This window comes from Euprymna scolopes, chromosome 25, assembly GCF_053919585.1.
Source record: "Euprymna scolopes isolate OS-2025 chromosome 25, ASM5391958v1, whole genome shotgun sequence".
Taxonomy (NCBI): domain Eukaryota; kingdom Metazoa; phylum Mollusca; class Cephalopoda; order Sepiida; family Sepiolidae; genus Euprymna; species Euprymna scolopes.
In genome coordinates this window covers 3,881,469-3,894,175 of record NC_136506.1, presented here as the reverse complement: position 1 = coordinate 3,894,175, position 12,707 = coordinate 3,881,469, and positions in this window count along the sequence as shown.

Sequence of the window (12,707 nt, the reverse complement as noted above, 5' to 3'; positions counted from 1 at the left end):
CTCCTATTGTATTGTACCTTACAATGCTGTTCATTTATCTGATGTACTTAAATGCCGCGGTAGAACATAAGTATATTATCCTATTGTATAGTACCTTACAATGCTGTTCATTTATCTGATGTACTTAAATGCCGCGGTAGAAGAAAAGTACATTCTCCTATTTTATAGTACCTTACGATATGGTTCATTTATCTGATGTACTTAAATGCCGCGGTAGAAGATAAGTATATTCTCCTATTATATAGTACCTTACGATATGGTTCATTTATCTGATGTACTTAAATGCCGCGGTAGAAGATAAGTATATTCTCCTATTGTATAGTACCTTGCAATGTTGTTCATTTATCTGATGTACTTAAATACCGCGATAGAAGATAAGTATATTCTCCTATTGTATATTACCTTACAATGCTGTTCATTTATCTGATGTACTTAAATGCCGAGATACGTCCAAGGATGGAATACTGTTGCCATATCTGGGCAGGAGCTGCCAAAAACAGCCTATCATGCCTTGAGAGAGTACAAAATAGACTTCGTGGCTTAGTGGGGGATGCCCTTTTCTCTTCCCTGAGAATGTACCTTACGATATGGTTCATTTATCTGATGTACTTAAATTCCGCGATAGAAGTGCCCTTTTCTCTTCCCTGCAACCCCTCTCTCACAGAAGAGACGTTGAAAGCCTATCCTTGTTTTATCGTTATTTTCATGGCAGGTTCTCGTCTGAACTCCAATCTCTGGTCCCCCCTCGCCAATCTTTCACGAAAAACACCCGTCTAGCTGAATCACCTGTTAAAAATTTCCCCCACTCTATATCTGTGCCTTAATAAAAACGCGGATTCCATGAACAAAGCTTCTTTCTTAGAACTGCATGCCTGTGAAACTCTGTTCCGTCTGCCTGCTTCCCTCCGGACTACAACTTGGATGTCTTCAAGTCTAATGTTAACAAATTCCTAATGAACCGCCCTCTTAAGTAAAACCTCCATCAAATCTCCACACTGACGTAATGTACTTGCAATAACCCTTATCCCTGAGTGGCTTCCGGGCCTTGATAAGTGGTGATCACTGTGTAAAAAAAAAATAAGTACATTCTCGTATTGTATAGTACCTTACGATATGGTTCATTTATCTGATGTACTTAAATGCCGCGATAGAAGACAAGTATATTCTCCTACTTTATAGTACCTTACGATATGGTTCAATTATCTGATGTACTTAAATGCCGCGATAGAAGATAAGTACATTCTCCTATTATATAGTACCTTACGATATGGTTCATTTATATGATGTACTTAAATGCCGCGGTAGAAGATAAGTATATTCTCCTATTGTATAGTACCTTACGATATGGTTCATTTATCTGATGTACTTAAATGCCGCGGTAGAAGATAAGTATATTCTCCTATTGTATAGTACATTACAATGCTGTTCATTTATCTGATGTACTTAAATGCCGCGATAGAAGATAAGTACATTCTCCTACTGTATAGTACCTTACGATATGGTTCATTTATCTGATGTACTTAAATGCCGCGATAGAAGACAAGTATATTCTCCTACTGTATAGTACCTTAAGATATGGTTATTTATCTGATGTACTTAAATGCCGCGATAGAAGATAAGTACATTCTCGTATTATATAGTACCTTACGATATGGTTCATTCATCTGATGTACTTAAATGCCGCGATAGAAGATAAGTATATTCTCCTATTATATAGTACCTTACGATATGGTTCATTTATCTGATGTACTTAAATGCCGCGATAGAAGACAAGTATATTCTCCTACTGTATAGTACCTTACGATATGGTTATTTATCTGATGTACTTAAATTCCGCGGTAGAAGATAAGTATATTCTCCTATTGTATAGTACCTTACAATGCTGTTCATTTATCTGATGTACTTAAATGCCGCGGTAGAAGATAAGTATATTCTCCTATTGTATAGTACCTTACAAAGCTGTTCATTTATCTGATGTACTTAAATGCCGCGATAGAAGATAAGTACATTCTCGTATTATATAGTACCTTACGATATGGTTCATTCATCTGATGTACTTAAATGCCGTGATAGAAGATAAGTACATTCTCCTATTATATAGTACCTTACGATATGGTTCATTTATCTGATGTACTTAAATTCCGCGGTAGAAGATAAGTATATTCTCCTATTGTATAGTACCTTACAATGCTGTTCATTTATCTGATGTACTTAAATGCCGCGATAGAAGATAAGTATATTCTCCTATTGTATAGTACCTTACGATATGGTTCATTTATCTGATGTACTTAAATGCCGCGATAGAAGATAAGTATATTCTCCTATTATATAGTACCTTACGATATGGTTCATTTATCTGATGTACTTAAATGCCGCGGTAGAAGATAAGTATATTCTCCTACTGTATAGTACCTTACAATGCTGTTCATTTATCTGATGTACTTAAATGCCGCGGTAGAAGATAAGTTCATTCTCCTATTGTATAGTACCTTACAATGTACATTCTGATGTACTTAAATGCCGCGGTAGAAGATAAGTATATTCTCCTTTGTATAGTACCTTACAATGTTGTTCATTTATCTGATGTACTTAAATGCCGCGATAGAAGATAAGTATATTCTCCTATTGTATAGTACCTTACAATGTTGTTCATTTATCTGATGTACTTTAATGCCGCGATAGAAGATAAGTTCATTCTCCTATTGTATAGTACCTTACAATGCTGTTCATTTATCTGATGTACTTAAATGCCGCGGTAGAAGATAAGTATATTCTCCTATTTTATAGTACCTTACAATGTTGTTCATTTATCTGGTGTATTTTAATGCCGCGGTAGAATATAAGTATCAGACAGGCATCTTGGGGCATCGGAAGCTGACAGTCGCAGGGCCTCGGAAACCGACATGTTTACATGACATCGAAAACCGAGATGTTCACAGGATATCGGAAACCGACAGTCAAGGTCTTCCAAAGTCGGAAGGATTTCTTGTATTGCTAAGTACAGAAGTGAGCGGACATCCACATTTAAATGAACCGTATTACATAAATACGTCAATTTCAAAGTAATTTAAAGTCGATTAACAAGCAATATTTTCTTTCGTTCAAAAAAAACGACTTTAGAGCGAGTTAGAATAAGGAGCAATGATCCTCTGATTTTTCAACTAGAGTGCACACTAGAACGTGTTTGTGGTTCTGGCAGCGGATTATTACCGTTCTAATTGCAAAGAAAGGTAACGGTGACTGTCAGTAAAAATCACTGAGAAAATTAACCTTACGATAACCATAAATTAGTTTAGGTATATTTAGATTTGTGATATGGTCAACAGGCAAACAAAACATTGAATACGGTTTATAAATGTATAAATATGAACGTGTATATAAAAAATATATAATATAAATACTGATTTGTGTAACAATAGATGCATCTTTTTGTAGTTGTAAAATCACACACAGTAATATCACTATTGAAACCTACAGGACACAAAGTTATATGAGGGTTGAGCGTGAAACGTATTTCCTCAAGTACGACTAAACAAAGATTTGAAGATCAAGGTGTAATATCAATGTAGATATTCTGTAAAATGTTGAACTTTTTGTTTATAAGTAGGCCAAATACAAATGATCTTTAATAGGCATAGCTCATATTATCGCCTACATTTACAACGCATGTTCATGGAATTGTGAATTTGTATTTCACCAATTGGTATAACAAATAAGATTGTATTATTCAATTAAGTTTTCCTAACAATTAATGATGTACGCTAATTAAATAGAATATAAAATAAACTAGGTTGAAAGTATAACAGTTTAATGAAGAAATAATATGCACATATTAATATATAATCTGGCAGTGTTTAATAGAAGTTGTACGATTAAACAGTAGGGAGTGTACAGACTAAGAACTATATTAATGACTGATATCTATGCTAACATATATGCGTTATAAATTGCAGAACATAATGTATTTAAGTATTTACAGAAATATATACTTAGTTATAATTCTCATAAAACACTGTTTTAGCTAATATTTAAGTTGTTATGACCGATTGACATATGACTATTTATCTGATTAATGCACGTCAATACGGCACACGTGTTATGAGTTAATTTTACCAAAACATTTTACTTTAATTCAGAATAACCTTTTGAGGCAGTAAGTTCTAATATTTTGGCGATTGGACATGATGTAGAGTTTAGTAAACAATGCTAACCTATTTGATGAGAGACTATTCTCGAACCATGCCCAAGAGAAAAAGACTACTGGTAGATGCATTAGTTTAGGAATAGAAATAATACATGGTGGCATGGAGGCTTTGTAGTACTTCGATTTTTTTAGGAAATTCGGACTACTGTGCTTATCCCCATCACATTTGAACCAAAAACAAATAAAGCTCCTTCAGCTGAGCATTGTCGAATTTACAAATCCTGACGACATCTCTAATTTCTAACTTTATTTAAGTAACAGAATGAGATATTACTCGTTCTATAAGCCAGCACAAGATATATAGAGTGTATATATATATATATATATGTATATATATATATATATATATATATATATATAATATTCCTTAATTGGAATTAATTTTTTGAGATGAGCATTATATATTAATTTATTTTAGCCAATGTGGTGAGACGACAACAACTACGGATGGCAGTGATGGCTGAGAATGCAGTTAGGAGATTCGAAGTTCCTATCCGTTGCGGTTACCACCTGACGAAGGCCAGAGGAATAGTTGGTCGAAACGTTGTGAATAAAGAAAAAAAAACAATAACAGATCAAAAACAAGAACTAATAAAGATGAGAATAATAGTCCGAAATAAAAAAATAAATTAATATATATATATATATATATATATATATATATAGAGAGAGAGAGAGAGAGAGAGAGAGAGAGAGTAATTCAGCAGGAATTCTATCCTTAGGATTCCGTATGTGTTCACCCTCCAGATTGTATTTAATATAACTGATTTTTTAAGCGTGTTATTTTTAAAAACACATATATGTGAATGAATTAAAGGGTTAAATTTGAAACTGCATTACTTCCACAGAAAAATGTCAGTGTTTGAAACTAAGGAATTAATAAATGCAGACTTCATTAGAAGATGTGTAAAGTAGATAACAATAATCGAAATATCAAGGTAAAGTATGAATTGTTTTTAATGTTTGAGATGAGGGTTTGTAATTCGTACTTTTTATTCAGATTATTCTTCTCATCTTGACTCTGAGTTCAAGAACGTTTCGCACAATGTAATCTGGGACCTTCTTCAGTTAAATCGAGTTGAACTCAAAAATGTTTCTGCCGAACTAGGAAATTTGGTGCAATGGGTAGACTAATTACAAAATCAAGTGTAAAATATAATATTTTCCTGAATCTAGACACCGAAAAATACAGTTGTGAATTAATAAGAACCTCTACATAGTCATGGCTTACAGAACAAGAGAATGCTACCCCCTGAAGCAAATAAATCTTTCTACTCGGAATTCCAGACAAATTCTCGAATTCGATAGAAACATTCAACAAGATACACCTGAAAATGATTTTATGATGCATCAACCGAAATGTGAAAATGACACTTAAGATGAGAACTGTAGTTCGATGAATCCAAGTAGGTTCACGCGGCACGTTCACCAGACTTGATCCCGAGAGATTTGTCTCTTTTGGGGATTACGTGATTGCCAAATAAAAGTTGTTTACTGTCCACCTACTGTTGGCTCACACTCATATATATATATATATATATATATATATATATATATATGTATATATATGTGTGTGTGTGTGTGGGTGTGTGTGTGTGTGTGTGTGGGTGTGTGTATATATATATAATTTGTATGGATTGCCACGCTGCGTTAATTTCGCCACGTGCGTCCGTATTGTTCAAAACCCTGTCATTTTCTCAATTCAGCATCCGGCTGTTGAACAGTCATCGTAGACAGTTTTATCGTTATAACTAGTAAATCCTATACCATGGTCTAAAAAGCGAGTGTGAAAAGCAATTTTCCAATAATGTCGAAGTGATTCAGGCAGGTGGCTTTTATATACTGGAAAAAGAACAGGAAGTGATGATAAATTTAGAAACATCGATAGGCAACAAACTCTCGCCACTCTTTCACATTTGACTGACCACCGACGAATGCTCTTGCGTTGCTTCTTCGTAAATAGTCCATAGAAATGGAAATACCGGCTTTTCTTTACATAACAGACGGTCATGAATAAGTATCCGGTCATTTCTCTTTGTACACTCTACTCTATCACTGCGATCATAAATCGTAATACTCAATCGAAACCTTAAGGGATCTATGGTCTCCCAGCAAAAATGCACATAAATATTATTTAATGGTGCAAAGTACCAATCGGATATATATATATATATATATATATATATATATATATATATATATATATATATATATATATATATTCATGCTAATCATAATCATGCTTAAATTTTCCGTTTCATTCTTGTGCGAATCACTGTAGCTTGTTTGTATATATTTCCAAAAGTATTTCTACTTAATTATTGAGTACTGCCAGTTAAATTACGGAATAAAAACTAAAATGACAGATAGATGATTATATATATATATAAATATATATATATATATGTGTGTGTATGTATATGTTTGTATGTGTGTATGTGTTTAATTTATACAGAAACTGAGATAGATGCATGTGATTATGATGTAATTCTGATATATTGTAGATAAGATGTGAACGTGTTATGTTGATTAATCGGCCTATTATTCTCAGCTTGGGTTTAAATAGCACAAAGTTTCGATTGCTGCAACCTGCGACCTTATTCGGTTGTTGAGGGCATGCTTCTTTCTTACTAAGGAAAATGAAATATGGCGAATCAGAAAACTTAAAGAGGCAGCACATATGTTTAATAATAATAACGATATTAGTCATCTAGGCAGACCTAAGGTGTTTTGGACGTATCTAATTACAAAAGCGCATGAGAGGAAAACATGAGATACGCCCATCCCAAGTCAGCTTACTTCAAAATAACAAAAAACAATGTTTTCTTAGAGTTATCCTCCTAACATCGTGTCTAAAAAGTAAAAATTAGTATAGATATCCCGAAAAATTGAGCCATAGGAAAACCGTTAGCAAATATCTTTGTGACTTCTGATGATTGAACCTTCTTTATGATCTACGGACCTACACTCAAACAAGCGATTCGAATTCTTGTAATACAGAGCAAACCCCCTTTTGTTCCTATTAAGAAAAGAAGCATGTTTGTAACACCCGAAGAATGTCGCAGATTGCAACGATCGAAACGCTGGACAGCTAATAACACACATGATGAGAATAATAGTCCGATTAACTATTAGACCATCTTCAAAGAAACTTTATAAAGCCTTATTATTCCTTACATAAGGAATCGCTCGGGAACAATTCACGTATGCGCATTCTTGAAACAGGTAACAATTGAAGTGGGTCTTGTACGAATTTTTTCAGTTTTAACCCCTTAGCAGCTCTTTTTCCTGATTAAATCCTGTTCAAAATGTTCCACACATATGAATACTTTATGTACGAAATCTTAAGTCTGTAGATTACAAAATCATTTAGTATATAGCTTGGGAATTGTCCTCACCCACACATACATAGTTTCAATTTTTTTAGATATACGAATATATTTGTAAAAAATCGTGTAATAAGAATTAAAGTAACATTAGAATATGTCAATAATTCTGAGGGTGATTACAATAAATGAAAAGTAAATAATGTTGGAAACGTTTTAGACTGAGCCCTTTCAACGTATGATGATTCTCATCATCATTATACAAGAGTACGACTTTATTCAGATTTAAGGTAACAAAATAAAAATATAATAGAAAATAAAATAAAAAGGTGAATGGCGGGCCAATATTTTAAAAGCTAAAAAACAGGGTTATTTTGTTTGACGAGTTAAGATAAAGAGACAATTTTATAAGAGAAATTATTTTTATAAGATGTAAATAATTACGAAGGAGAATAAGGAAAAAATAAGAAATATGCATTATAGTAGAATGCAGAAAAATAAATCAATATAAATCGAAGAGGGATGATTATATAATAAACAGGAAATGCTATTGCTAAAAAAGTTTTTCCAGTCATTATATCCAACTTTAAATACACGATAATGCAGTGATTTTTTTTAATGTAGCTTTATATATGCATCTATATATCATTTTCGTATAAAATGCCACACTTCATCGGGTAAATAAACAAACAGAATCACATTTAACTACATCTAGGTTTAAACTGTATCAAATGACTAGATATCAGCGTTTCCTGCTAAAAAAGCATACACAAAGAAAGTAGTGAACCCAAAGTCAACTGGATTGTTGTGCTGTAAGTCCCTTCCCATCGGATAATAAGGAATGGAGCGGTGGTTACTAGGACTCTGATTGGCTCATTAAAAACTCAATAGAGGTTCGTATATAACGCGAGACAAGCACAACTCTTAACATAAGCTTGACGAAACCTAGTGTGGATGAAACGCGGAATATTCTGTGTAGCTTAATTACCATATATATGTGCATTACTTACTACATACATACTTACATTTATATATATATATATATATATATATATATATATATATATATATATATCGATATAGCGATATATATAGATGTATACGTACAGACGTATTTCTAAATGTATTCACTGAATGTATACAAGTAAGCAAACAATATGGGGATTTAATACATAATTTTATGCTAAATATTGATGTATTTATTTATATGGCTACATATCAAAAGTCTTGTCACTGTTGGTAATGTACTTCACATTATTTATAGCTCTTGGTCATACATGCAAAGTGACTTCTCATATATAAATGAACTTTAGGTTGTCTTTTTTAATAAAAAAATCTCTGAACATTTTCTTGATGATTTTATTTTAGATTAGCATTGAATCTGTTTACAAGCAGCATTTAATTTATACGATTTTTAATATTTATTGATTTAATATTAAATGATTTGGAAAAACATTAATAAAGTAATATATGAATAGGTGTGTGGGGGTATATGTAAACAACTGTTTTATTGTGAGATAGGTAGGGTAAAAGACCACAAAATAAACAAAGAAAAGGCGTAAGCATACTCTGAACAACAACTTGAAAATACTTGAGATGGAAGTGCATAAAGAAAATTCGATCACTGTAGAAAAAAAAGCAGATAAATTAGTATGATTTTTGAAGAGCAGCGTGTAGATCTTGCTGTCTTAAAACATATTTTAAGAAAACAGGCGATATTATAATGTCAGAGAAATTGCAACAGGATTGGAGAGCACTACATGTGGCAGATACTTTTTGTTAAAAGCTAGTATTCTTAATCATATGAAATAATACAATCAAAGACATGTCTTATGAGAAGGTTTCCACAATACATCTGGCAACGCAAAGTTTTCATATTTTTTATATAGTCTGCAAAGCTAAAAGTAGTCCGACGCGGCATTCGAGGATTCAAAACATTATCATACAATCACCATTACAAGACGGAAAGTTGTTACATCACATTTGTGAACTTTCATGTAGGATTAAGGTGGATTAAAAAGCCATCTACGTGTCCACGTATGCAATAACACTTAACTAAAGATATGACACACTTCTGTCAAAAGTAACAATCATCATGTATATACATATATATATATATATATATATATATATACATATATATGCGTATGTATATGCATATATGTACACATACAATTATGTGCTATATATAAATAATCATATATCTCTCTTTCTCTCTCTATATATATATATAATTTGTTTATGTGTATAAATCTCGTCTATTTTCATAAATAATTGCTATTATTATTATTATTATTATTATTGTTTATTATTGTTTATCTATATAGTTTTATTATTTAATGTGTTGTAAAAAGAGTATGAAATTAAATTGAATTGAATCGCTTGCGCAATCACTAACCACACCTCTCTTGAATCGGCACTGTTTTGGTCCAGGACTACTCGAAACAATGCCGAGATAAGCGGAGAGTATATACAAACCCTAGAATCCGAAATGATCAGTAATTTAATACTCACCAGGTTCAACGTTCAACTTCGATGATCCAGAGGAAACCGTTTTGTCAACGTGCTTATGACGATTATGATTACTGCCTATATAAGACCAGGTGTATACGAATGTTAAGAATAAGTGTGTGGGTAAAAGGATCTAATAAAGTAGGATAAGTTAATGCACAAGTTCCGTAAAGAGAAAAAAATCTGAATTTCACGTAATGTTCCATATTGATCTTTGTATGTATTGCCGACTACTCCCTACATGTATTACTTTCATATGTCTATTATATATAAATAAACAGACGATCTTCTCTGAAACGATAGTCCAATATGCTTGGAAGTTTAGTTTAGTGTCTAAATTTCTTAGAACATCTAAATGAAGATATATATATATATATATATATATGATTTTCAGAATGTGAGAGATTGTATAATAAATTCCACAGCCAAACAACGTCGCAGCTCACAAGAGCCATGGCAGTCAACGAACCGGAAGTCCAAGACTCGAGTTTCGCCCTCATTTGAGCTTGGATGTGTCTAACTGATGAGCCCAAATGAGGGCAAACCTCGAGTCTTGGACTTCCGGGTCGTTGACTGTCATGGCTCTTGTGAGCTGCGACGTTGTTTGGCTGTGGAATTTATTATATATATATATATATATATATATATATATATATATATATATATATATATATATATACAGAGAGGGATAAAGAGAGAGAGAGATAGAGAAAGAGAATGGGGTAGGTGGTGAAGGAGAAAGAGCATAAATTAATCTGTTAAAAGGGAAAAATGTCATAATTGTTTGCAGCAAACTGTAATATAAAACGAATACCCTATTTTGCTAAAAAAAACAAAAACTACCGTATTTTGCTACATAATCGCTACCGCTCGCAATAGAAGCTGATTGTGCGCGTGAGTGCGGTGTGGGTTTGGGCATCTTGTTTCCCTTCCAAAAGAAAATCCTCAGCTGTTTTTAATGAAAAATCTTGAATATCCAAGGTAGAAAATGATACAACAACACTGCTGACTTCAGTTTTGTCATGCAGTCAATGGCGCACTTTTATGCAATTTAATAATATCACATTATCAAAATCTCCAACTGAGGGATGAAACGTTAACATCATGGACCGATTAGTTCAGTTATCATAATAATGCAATCAAGTCTGATCTATTAAGGAAATATAAAGAATAGCCGGCATTTTTTTAAAATGTGCCTGTTATTATCTTTTTCTATTATTAAACTAATTGCATATTCTTTTGAAGTCAACGTAAACGACATTATCAAGCGCTATTATTTATGCGAATAGTTTCGTTGAATTTACAATGACATATAAAACGTGTTCAAATTTTACATTGGATATATTTATATTGGATAATATATAAAGTGTAAAGGAGATAGCTATACGTGTGTTTAAAGACCGTTTTGCCTATTTATATTTTTATAGCGAAAACGGGGAACCGAGACTATTATCATAACGCAGCTTAAGACAAAACAAACGGCGCCAGACGACTTTTCTGTAAAAGAGCTGATTATCGTAATTTGTCTTTAACTTTACCATTTGCTTACGTAACATTATTGAAAGTTCGTCTGTTTCATAAGTATCTACCAAAAACATTCTCTGCTTTGACTGTAAGCGTCTGGAAAGTTTGGTGATAGTTATTATGGCATTTTTCTTACTTTAGCATGAGTTTGCATACGTTTCGAATATATTTTATTAAGTACGAGCTCAAGAACGAACGGGATAAAACTCGTTAGGCTATGGTATTTCTCTCTCGCTCTGTCTCTCTCTATTTCTCTCTCTCTCTATTTCTCGTTCTTTCTCTCAGCCAATACATTATATTTTTTTACTATGGATAAAATGTAATTAATAGGATAACACCGTGCGTTGTATTCTGCGTTTGTTGGTTTTAAGAGATAGTACGTTATAGACTCGTTTTACAACATCCAATAGTGTGAAAATAAAGTTGAGTGTATGTGTGTGCGCACGCGCGTGTGTATGTGTGTATATGGAGTAGTTTAAATGATCAGATGGAATCTGAAAAAGGAACCATTTCGCGATAATACAACGCTTCTAAAAATGTTTGGGAGATGGTATTTTTTTGTGCATCAGATCCGATGATGACATTTTCGATTTGAATCTAATTTATGAATACGGAGATGACTCTTAAACCACAGCCAAGAGGCACAGAGTATTGATCAGTTGGACATCGTAAGTCAGTTGTGATCACTTCTGAAGCTGTTCTGTCGTGTCTCTCTGGCAATAATGATGTTCTAGCATCAAGCCTATTCAAAATTGCAAACACCACTCTAAACTGAGCCGAATTGCTCGAGTCTGTCTATGGCATATCACACCACGTTTTTGCGTTTGATATAGCACAACTGGAGTTTGCTTTGACAGTGTTTTGGTCGACATTAGTTTCGTTTCCCAGCGTGGAGATCCCCATACATCAGGCGTCTCGGCATTCGACCTATGTCTATTGGATCACGTGTGTAACCCATCGAAAGATGGTGATCTCGATTCTACTTTACATTGCTTTGTCAAAAAAGAATTATGAAATGTTCATACAAGTATTAGAGACAAGTAAAACTAGAAAACAAAATAAAATGAAAATATGACATCATCAGCGTACTAGAAATACTATCCAAAGTTCTTCCATCTTGTTGAGTGCAACGTAGTGTGGGA